Source organism: Pseudophryne corroboree, chromosome 5, assembly GCF_028390025.1.
Source record: "Pseudophryne corroboree isolate aPseCor3 chromosome 5, aPseCor3.hap2, whole genome shotgun sequence".
In the NCBI taxonomy this organism is placed as follows: Eukaryota; Metazoa; Chordata; class Amphibia; order Anura; family Myobatrachidae; genus Pseudophryne; species Pseudophryne corroboree.
Window position 1 is genome coordinate 650235809 of NC_086448.1, and position 11138 is coordinate 650246946.

The window sequence follows — 11138 nt, forward strand, 5'->3', positions numbered from 1 at the left end:
TGCCACCGCTGTCCACCCTGTGATAAGTTCAGGAGTGGGCACTGAGGAGGTCCCTCCCATCCTCCTGGTAACGATGCTGAGCAGCCCAGAGACACACCTGACACCATCATACTGTAGCGGGAACCCCCATCTGCCAGGCAGCGCCCTGTGACACCCCTCCGCTGCCTGACCCTCCAACTCATCGCCAGCCAAAGTGGCCAGTGACTACTGACTAGGAGCCCCAACTATGCTCTTACACCCAGCCACAGATCCTCTGCCAGATGCTCCCAAACTGACCATGTCTCATTGTGAGCAGGTATAGGTGGGAATTCAGCATGCTGCACCTCTGAGAATAAATCTACGAGATACTTTGTATAAATCCCCAGTCTAAGCGCAGTAGTTACAGGTAGAAACATAAAGTAACCCCGATATTTCTGTATAATGTCGGGATTACGGGCGCCACCGGTCTGCTCCTGGGCTATGGGGTCTTTACAAGCCATTGAAGCGGCTGTCAGCTGTGGTAGAACGGCACTGCATAGGGACAGTGCTCAGTGTATCACCCCCCCCCTCCAGTCTCTACTTGTTACACACCAAAAAAAGTGCAGAGGATGTAAGAATGTCCTAGTGGAGGGAAGGGGCTGCCAGGTAAGTAGAGCCCATATACTGGAGCAGCTCACCTGTGTGCTGGGTATGAGAGACCCTGTCGCTGCCATCCTTTGCACCTCTGCTGTATCAACACCTTCCCATAGCACATGCCAGCCTGGTAGCCTAGGGGTTAACGGTGCTGTTAGTATCCCAGGTTACTTTCAGCAGATAGACACTGACTCTCCCCTGCAGCCGGTCACTTTCCCCCTCCCCTCCCCTTCTTTCTGTAATTTAGAGTTTACTGTAAACAATTCCAGCCTCTACCTCTCCAGCCTGCACGGTGTCTGTACACCCAGAGAGCAGCGCTACCACTGGCAGTGGCACACACCATGCACAGACAGGACCTTACCTGCTGTCAACCAGATGCCAAAGTATAGGGTTCACTTCAGCCTCCCACCCCAAATGGGATTATTCCACTCCTTCCCTTTATAGAAGTCTGCAGCGTGATCCAGAGAGGGGAAAGCTTCTTCTTCTTTTTCTTCTTCTTCTTCCCAAACTCCAGCCAGTCACTCTGCTGCACTGTTTGTTCTCCCGCACATCATTTCATCATGGTGAATTACAATAGTAATAATATATATCTATATGTGTGTATGTGTGTGTATAGAAGCATGAGGGGCTAATGTCAGAGGCAGAGAGGAGGAAGGAGAGAGCAGGAAGGAGAGAGGGAGAGTGAGCAGAGCTTTCTGCAAGAGAAGAAGAAGAAGGGGGAAAAAAATGTACGTGTGACAAATTATGCTACCAAGAAACAACACATCATTATCCTTGGGCCTGGGGCTCAGTGAGTCGTAACGAGAGTAATAGGAAATCCACGGTTGGGGAGAGAGACGGTCGTGCATGGCCAGTGGTGAGAGACCATGCAAGGGGGATGGATGCTGAGGAGCCTCGCAAAATTATGGCTCAAGGCTATTGTAAAAATTGCCGAGCGTAAATGACTGCGATTTCCAACATCTTTGGAAGAAAGAAAGGGGGGAAAGCAAGTGCTCCCCCCTCCTCTTCTCCTCCTCCCTTTCCTCATCCCTCTCTCATCTCTCTCTCTATAAAGAACCGTCAAGTTTTAGTGCGCATTGCTAATTAGTCAATTTCTCTCTGCCTTCACAGGCTGGCGACTCTGCTGCTGCTCAGCCGAAACTGCTCATTTCTGCCACCAGGTTTTTTTTATTTTTTATTTTTTTAAATTTTTTTTTAGCTGTGATCTGGATGAATGAGTAGCTGTCTCGGGAAGATGACAAAAAATAAACTCTTATCCCTTTCCTCTCCGCCCGCACAAAGAGAAATTGCCACCACACATCCCTCTCATGCCTGCAGATGTATCATGTGGAAGAGCCACCCCACCTTCCCCATGCAATGGGCAAACTTTCTGTGTGTGTTGGTGTGGTGCTGTGAGGAGTGGTCCTGCCTCCCCCTCTACATCTTCTCCTGCTGGAAGTCTGCTAGACACATCTGATATGTTGCCACTTGTGTCTTTTTGTCAGTGTGGTTTCATGCATAAAAGGCTGTCAGTGTTCCCAATGATCACATGCATGACACTTGTTGGTGCAGCAGCTGTGAGACTGATTTATTATTACTGCAATTCTGCACTTCCTAATCACCTTCTATCAACTTTACTTTTCATTTCTAAGCACTGTCATGGCTAGCTACCTGTCACTGTCAGATTGCTCAGTTGCCCCATGTATGAAGCACATTACCACTGATGAATGTGGAATAATCTATATGACCCCTCTGGCTCAAGATTCATATAGATGCACAAAACCCTGCGGAATGTTTGTGCAATGTAAATATCTTTCCCCAGATTTAGCATGAACATAAAATCTACACATCTTTTAACATTATTACTTTTGTTTTATTTTTGTTTTATTATCCCTTTTTTTCCTAACTGGCAGCACACCGTTTATCTTGCTTTATATATTTAAGTTTGTAAACTGGGTGGGCATTCATGTTATTCATACATTGTGATGAGATTGGCCTGTATACAAGTATTTATACAGTTGTCCCATCACTTGTTCACTCTTACTGCTGATTTGCTCTAGGTCTAAGCTATGTCAATATCTGAAACTTATCAAGCAAGTCGTTTGAAATTGACATGATGCGATGGACAGCAGCAGTCTGCCCTGGAACTGAAGGGTTAAACTTGTCAACAATTGTTATAGGCTATAAATCACACAAAGCGTGTTTCCTTATAAGTGTTCTCAGCAAACTGTCATTGCTGTTTTACACTATGGGCCTAATTCAGGCTGGATCGCAAAACACGATCCAACCGCAAAAATTGCTAAAAGGATGCAGGCGCATGCCCAGCTCCCGTCCGGATTGACAGGCAGAGACATTCGCAGGGTGGCAAGTCTCCATTTCCTAGGCGGAGATGGAGCGTTGTGGGGGCGTGGCCTAAAAATGTGGAGCGTGGGGACGCAAACGGGCGTGAAAGGGATGTGATCGTGGTGGCTGCGTGAAGTCACATGCAGCCGCCACGATCAGAAAGATGGCGGGCCTCCTGCGGGCACAGGAGGCAACCTTAATTTCTATCAAACAGAAATTGCGATGGGATTGCAATTTCTGCTTGATAAAGGGGCGTAGGCGGCGGTCAGCATGCTGGGCGACCTTTCCTTGCGATGGGCGCCCCCAGCTTGAGTTCAAAAGGTCCTTACTGAATTATGCCCTTTGGACCTGACTCAGGTTGGATTGCAGATTCTGCTTTTTATCAGAATCTGCAATCGTTTGTACTGTACTGCATGCTTGGGGCCACCCAGCATGCTGACCATCCCACCCTCCGGCTGTGACTGCAATTTAATTGCGGTCGCAACAACTGTGGATGACCCCCATGCCTTCGCAATCTGGCTGCGAAGGCAGGCACACCACCGCCATTTTTTCCTTTGGAGCGGCTGCATGTGACGTCACGCATCCCCCTCGAAAATGGTGCAGCTCCACCCTCATTTGTTGCATCCCACCCCTGCAACGCTGCGTCCCCGCCCCGTGAACGCCTCTGCCTGTCAATCCCCTGAATAACCCCCTAGGTACTTCAGCAGACACTCCTATTCTCCCACTCTGTCTGAAGTTCTCATTCAATCAAATTAGCGTAGATTAACCCATGATTGTGGTTGGCTAATAATTGTATCGCACCTACTCATTCTTTCTCCAACATGGAAGACCATTTGGTTGAGGCTGTATTATACCAAAGAGGCAAAATAGGCGTGTGTCTATGACAGCAAAGTTCAGAGGGCAACACAGGAGAGATTCAATTGAAGTAGAGATTAATATGCCTATATAACAATCTGTATCGTGGAGTGTATTGAGAGTTTAACATAATTTTCGCAACTGTTTCTTCAGGGATAGCAGTTATGAGAACCAGCTGTCCCTGTGCAATACAGCCTGACACAGTGGAGGAGTCTTCTGCATTTTCAAAAGACTCCACTGAAACTTCTGACACTGTGTATAATGGGGATTGTGGTATGCAGCACTAATTAACCCTTTTCAGGAGATTAATATAATATTTCCTGCAGTAGGATGTTGTTACATAGCCTCAGAATTTAAAATCAATTGGAAAATGTAGTTTTCTGATGATTTAACTAAAACAGGCTTCATGCAGATGCCCCTAAGTTAGCTGAGAGGGTCCATCGGTTACCCACACGCTCACATGACTTTTCTCCCACTATTAATAGGAGCGGTCGCACATCAATGTGCTAGATTGAGTCTTACCCTATGTGCATTTTGCACATTGTGGCTAGTTATGGGAGAAAAAGCTTATTTGTTCTTGCTTGCAATTCTGTAGGGTGTGGGGCTTCCTTTCCTTTTATATATTTCCTTTTACCCCCACTCTCATGACAACTGTACACAAGACACTGCCATCTGCCCCCCAAAGCCACTTGATTTGGGTTCTATATAGAAAATAGCTGAGAGACAGGTCTATTCAACACTACAGTATATTAAATATAAAAATAAAGGTAAAAGACTAAGCCCTGTGAAGTGTGCACACGTGCAGCAGCCGCACTGCGTGTGAGCACACTGGGAGATGCGACGGCATCTCACATCTGCGAACGCCTCTGCCTGACTGGCAGCAAGAGGCATTTGAGGGGCAGGGAGGGGGTGTCGCGAAAGCATTTTCGGGTCATGGTCTGGACAACCCAGGCGTGTCCAGACTGTTTGCTGGGCGGGCCGCTGCAACTGCTTGACATCAGATGCAACCACTGCGACCCAAAACATGGCGGGTAGTTGTCTGCCTTCCCAGCTAGGCTGCGTAGGCAGAGGTCTACCATAAACATACGAAAGTAGTGCGATGCGATCACATGTTTGCGGGGGGGGGGCTGGATCCGGCATACGTGGCGGACTTACCCTGTGCTGGGGGTCCCCCCGCATGTCAGAGAAATGGATGATACATGTGCGTTTTTTGCACATCTACGATCCATGCTGAATTAGGCCCTATGTGCAGATTAAACAAGAAATGAAAACACTGTGGGGCCCATTTAGCAAAAAAATATTTTCGGGGTTAACCACTATTTCTCTAACATCCTAGAGGATGCTGGGGACTCCGTAAGGACCATGGGGATAGACGGGCTCCGCAGGAGACATGGGCACTTTAAGAAAGACTTTGACTCTGGGTGTGCACTGGCTCCTCTCTCTATGCCCCTCCTCCAGACCTCAGTTTGATACTGTGCCCAGTGGAGACTGGGTGCATTTCAGGAGCTCTGCTGAGTTTCCTGTAAAGAAAGCATTTTAGTTAGGTTTTTTATGTTCAGGGAGCCTGCTGGCAACAGACTCCCTGCATCGAGGGACTGAGGAGAGAGAAACAGACCCACTTCTCTGAGTTTCAGGGCTCTGTTTCTTAGGCTACTGGACACCATTAGCTCCAGAGGGATCGGTACGCAGGTCTCACCCTAGCCGTCCGTCCCAGAGCCGCGCTGCCGTCCTCCTCGCAGAGCCGGAAGATTGAAGCCGGGTGAGTATTGAGGAAAAGAACATCAGAGGCGGCAGAAGACACCTTGATCTTCATAGAGGTAACGCACAGCACTGCAGCTGTGCGCCATTGCTCCCATTCACCCCACACACCTCGGTCACTGTAAGGGTGCAGGGCGCAGGGAGGGTACCCTGGGCAGCAATATGGACCTCTCCTGTGGCATATATAGATATATACATGTACAGCTGGGCACTGTACATGTATATAAAGAGCCCCCGCCATGTTATTGAGAAATTTGAGCGGGACAGAAGCCCGCCGCCGAGGGGGCGGGGCTTCTCCCTCAGCACTCACCAGCGCCATTTTTCTCCACAGCACCGCTGAGAGGAAGCTCCCCGGACTCTCCCCTGCTTAACACATGGTGAAAGAATATAGCGCTGGGGTGTGTGCTGGCATACTCTCTCTCTGTCTCTCCAAAGGGCCTGGTGGGGAACCTGTCTTCAGAAAAGAGCTTCCCTGTGTGTGTGTAGTGTGTCGGTACGCATGTGTCGACATGTCTGAGATCGAAGGCTCACCTAAGGAGGAGGGGGAGTGTATGAATGTTAGGTCTCCGTCGGCAGTGCCGACACCTGACTGGATGGATATGTGGAATGTTTTAAGTGCTAATGTTAATTTATTGCACAAAAGATTAGACAAAACTGAAGCTGGGGTACAGTCAGGGAGTCAATCCATGCCTGTCCCAATGTCGCCTGGACCTTCGGGGTCTCAGAAGCGCCCACTATCCCAAATAGTTGACACAGATACTGACACGGATTCAGACTCCAGTGTCGACTACGATGATGCAAAATTACAGCCAAAGGTGGCTAAATGTATTCGATATATGATTATCGCAATAAAAGATGTTTTGCATATCACTGAGGAACCCCCTGTCCCAGACACGAGGGTACACATGTATAAGGGAAAGAAACCTGAGGTCACCTTTCCCTCATCACATGAGCTGAACGAATTATGTGAAAAAGCGTGGGAAACTCCAGACAAAAAACTGCAGATTCCCAAAAGGATTCTGATAGCGTATCCTTTCCTGTCGCAGGACAGAATCCGGTGGAAATCCTCCCCTAGGGTAGACAAAGCTTTGACGCGCTTATCAAAAAAGATAGCGCTTCCATCCCAAGATATGGCTACCCTAAAGGATCCTGCTGACCGCAAGCAGGAGGTTACCTTGAAGTCCATTTACACACATTCTGGTACGTTACTCAGACCGGCTATTGCGTTGGCCTGGGTTTGTAGTGCTGTAGCAGCATGGACAGATTCCTTATCAGTGGATATTGAGACCTTGATAAGGATACCATTTTAATGACCCTAGGGCATATAAAAGATGCTGTCTTATATATGAGGGATGCTCAAAGAGCAGAGGCGTATCTAGGGTAGGGCGAGTGGGGCACATGCCCTGGGCACCTTGGCAGGCCCAGGAGAGGGGGGCGCCGGCGGCGGCCAGGGCATCATGCCCCACTCGCCCCCGTCAACCCTAAATGTGAGGGGAGGAGAGCGCAGCGTCTCTCCCTCCCCTCACCGCCGTTGCCTGCACTAGCAGCGCTGTGCTGTGTCCGGTCTCCGGCGTTAGCCAATCAGAGCTTGCAAACCGACTCCTGATTGGCTGCCGGTCCGCGAGCTCTGATTGGCTAGCGAACCGGCGCCAGACAGCCGCTGGAGACCTGGAGCGGTGAGGGGACGGAGAGGCGCTGCGCTGCGCTCTCCTCACATAACAACAAGGCGGCCGGTGAGTGACTGGGGGGGGGGGGGGGGGGGGTCGGTGGTGGCACAGTGGGGCATGTATCTGGCACCAAATGGGGCATGTAACTGGCACTGAGTGGGGCCTGGCACTGTGGGTCATGTAACTGGCACTGAGTGGGGCCTGGCACTGTGGGGCATGTAACTGCCACTGTGGGGCATGTATCTGGCACTATGGGGCATGTATCTGGCACTGTGGGCAATGTAACTGGCACAGTGGGGCATGTATCTGGCACTGTGGGGCAATGTAACTGGCACTGTGGGGCATGTAACTGGCACTGTGGGGCATGTATCTGGCACTGAGTGGGGCCTGGCACTGTGGGTCATGTAACTGGCACTGAGTGGGGCCTGGCACTGTGGGGCATGTAACTGCCACTGTGGGGCATGTATCTGGCACTATGGGGCATGTATCTGGCACTGTGGGCAATGTAACTGGCACAGTGGGGCATGTATCTGGCACTGTGGGGCAATGTAACTGGCACTGTGGGGCATGTAACTGGCACTGTGGGGCATGTATCTGGCACTGAGTGGGGCCTGGCACTGTGGGGCATGTAATCGGCACTGTGGGGCATGTATCTGGCACTGTGGGGCATGTATCTGGCACTGTGGGGCAATGTAACTAGCACAGTGGGGCATGTAACTGGCACTGTGGGGCATGTATCTGGCACTGTGGGGCAATGTTACTGGCACTGAGTGGGGCATGTATCTGGCACCAAATGGGTCATGTAACTGGCACTGAGTGGGGCCTGGCACTGTGGGGCATGTAACTGGCACTGTGGGACATGTATCTGGCACTGTGGGGCATGTATCTGGCACTGTGGGGCAATGTAACTGGCACAGTGGGGCATGTATCTGGCACTGTGGGGCAATGTAACTGGCACTGTGGGGCAATATAACTGGCACTGTGGGGCATGTATATGGCACTGAGTGGGACATGTATCTGGCACTGTGGGGCAATGTAAATGGCACTGTGGGGCATGTATACGGCACTGTGGGGCATGTATCCGACACTGTGGGGCAATGTAACTGGCACTGTGGGGCACGTATCTGGCACTGTGGGGCAATGTAACTGGCACTGTGGGGCAGTGTAACTGGCACTGTGGGGATATGTTACTGGCACTGTGGGGCATGTATCTGGCACCAAATGGGGCATGTAACTTGCACTGAGTGGGGCCTGGCACCGTGGGGCATGTAACTGGCACTGTGGGGCATTTATCTGGCACTGTGGGGCATGTATCTGGCACTGTGGGGCAATGTAACTGGCACTGTGGGGCAATGTAACTGGCACTGTGGGGCATGTAACTGGCACTGTGGGGCATCTATCTGGCACTGTGGAGCAATGTTACTGGCACTGTGGGGCATGTATCTGGCACCAAATGGGTCATGTAACTGGCACTGAGTGGGGCCTGGCACTGTGGGGCATGTAACTGGCACTGTGGGGCATGTATCTGGCACTGTGGCGCATGTATCTGGCACTGTGGGGCAATCTAACTGGCACAGTGGGGCATGTATCTGGCACTGTGGGGCAATGTAACTGGCACTGTGGGGCATGTAACTGGCACTGTGGGGCATGTATCTGGCACTGAGTGGGGCCTGGCACTGTGGGGCATGTAACTGGCACTGTGGGGCATGTATCTGGCACTGTGGGGCATGTATCTGGCACTGTGGGGCAATGTAACTGGCATTGTGGGGCAATGTAACTGGCACTGTGGGGCAATGTAACTGGCACTGTGGGGCATGTATCCGGCACAGTGGGGCAATGTAACTGGCACTGTGGGGCTATGTAACTGGCACTGTGGGGCAATGTTACTGGCACTGTGGGGCATGTATCTGGCACTGAGTGGGGCATGTATCTGGCACTGAGTGGGGCATGTATCTGGCACTGTGGGGCAATGTATCCGGCACTGTAGGGCAATGTAACTGGCACTGTGGGGCATGTATCCGGCACTGTGGGGCATTGTATGTGGCACTGTGGGGCAATGTAACTGGCTCTGTGGGGCATGTAATTGGCACTGTGGGGCATGTATCTGGCACTGAGTGTGGCCTGGCACTGTGGGACATGTAACTGGCACTGTGGGGCATGTATCTGGCACTGTGGGGCTATGTAACTGGCACTGTGGGGCAATGTAACTGGCACTGGGGGGCATGTATCTGGCACTGAGTGGGGCATGTATCTGGCACTGTGGGGCAATGTATCCGGCACTGTGGGGCAATGTAACTGGCACTGTGGGGCATGTATCCGGCACTGTGGGGCATTGTATGTGGCACTGTGGGGCAATGTAACAGGCACTGTGGGGCATGTAACTGGCACTGTGAGGCATGTATCTGGCACTGTGGGGCAATGTAACTGGCATTGTGGGGCAATGTAACTGGCACTGTGGGGCAATGTAACTGGCACTGTGGGGCATGTATCCGGCACTGTGGGGCAATGTAACTGGCACTGTGGGGCTATGTAACTGGCACTGTGGGGCTATGTAACTGGCACTGTGGGGCAATGTTACTGGCACTGTGGGGCATGTATCTGGCACTGAGTGGGGCAATGTAACTGGCACTGTGGGGCATGTATCTGGCACTATGGGGCATGTATCTGGCACTGTGGGCAATGTAACTGGCACAGTGGGGCATGTATCTGGCACTGTGGGGCAATGTAACTGGCACTGTGGGCAATGTAACTGGCACAGTGGGGCATGTATCTGGCACTGTGGGGCAATGTAACTGGCACTGTGGGGCATGTAACTGGCACTGTGGGGCATGTATCTGGCACTGAGTGGGGCCTGGCACTGTGGGGCATGTAACTGCCACTGTGGGGCATGTATCTGGCACTATGGGGCATGTATCTGGCACTGTGGGCAATGTAACTGGCACAGTGGGGCATGTATCTGGCACTGTGGGGCAATATAACTGGCACTGTGGGGCATGTAACTGGCACTGTGGGGCATGTATCTGGCACTGAGTGGGGCCTGGCACTGTGGGGCATGTAATCGGCACTGTGGGGCATGTATCTGGCACTGTGGGGCATGTATCTGGCACTGTGGGGCAATATAACTAGCACAGTGGGGCATGTAACTGGCACTGTGGGGCATGTATCTGGCACTGTGGGGCAATGTTACTGGCACTGTGGGGCATGTATCTGGCACCAAATGGGTCATGTAACTGGCACTGGGTGGGGCCTGGCACTGTGGGGCATGTAACTGGCACTGTGGGACATGTATCTGGCACTGTGGGGCATGTATCTGGCACTGTGGGGCAATGTAACTGGCACAGTGGGGCATGTATCTGGCACTGTGGGGCAATGTAACTGGCACTGTGGGGCAATATAACTGGCACTGTGGGGCATGTATATGGCACTGAGTGGGGCATGTATCTGGCACTGTGGGGCAATGTAACTGGCACTGTGGGGCATGTATACGGCACTGTGGGGCATGTATCCGACACTGTGGGGCAATGTAACTGGCACTGTGGGGCATGTATCTGGCACTGTGGGGCAATGTAACTGGCACTGTGGGGCAGTATAACTGGCACTGTGGGGATATGTTACTGGCACTGTGGGGCATGTATCTGGCACCAAATGGGGCATGTAACTTGCACTGAGTGGGGCCTGGCACCGTGGGGCATGTAACTGGCACTGTGGGGCATTTATCTGGCACTGTGGGGCATGTATCTGGCACTGTGGGGCAATGTAACTGGCACTGTGGGGCAATGTAACTGGCACTGTGGGGCATGTAACTGGCACTGTGGGACATCTATCTGGCACTGTGGAGCAATGTTACTGGCACTGTGGGGCATGTATCTGGCACCAAATGGGTCATGTAACTGGCACTGAGTGGGGCCTGGCACTGTGGGGCAT

At 51.7% G+C, this 11138-nt stretch overlaps 1 protein-coding gene across 1 annotated transcript in view; it reads right to left on the bottom strand.

The window, feature by feature from the left end:
• KLHL14 (kelch like family member 14) overlaps positions 1-1648 on the bottom strand; it is a 113779-nt gene extending 112131 nt beyond the window's left edge. The window contains exon 1 of the mRNA XM_063923666.1: positions 974-1648. The gene's annotated coding sequence lies outside the window, so the exon portion shown is untranslated. The remainder of the gene's footprint in view (positions 1-973) is intronic.
• Between the last annotated feature and the right edge of the window lie 9490 nt (positions 1649-11138).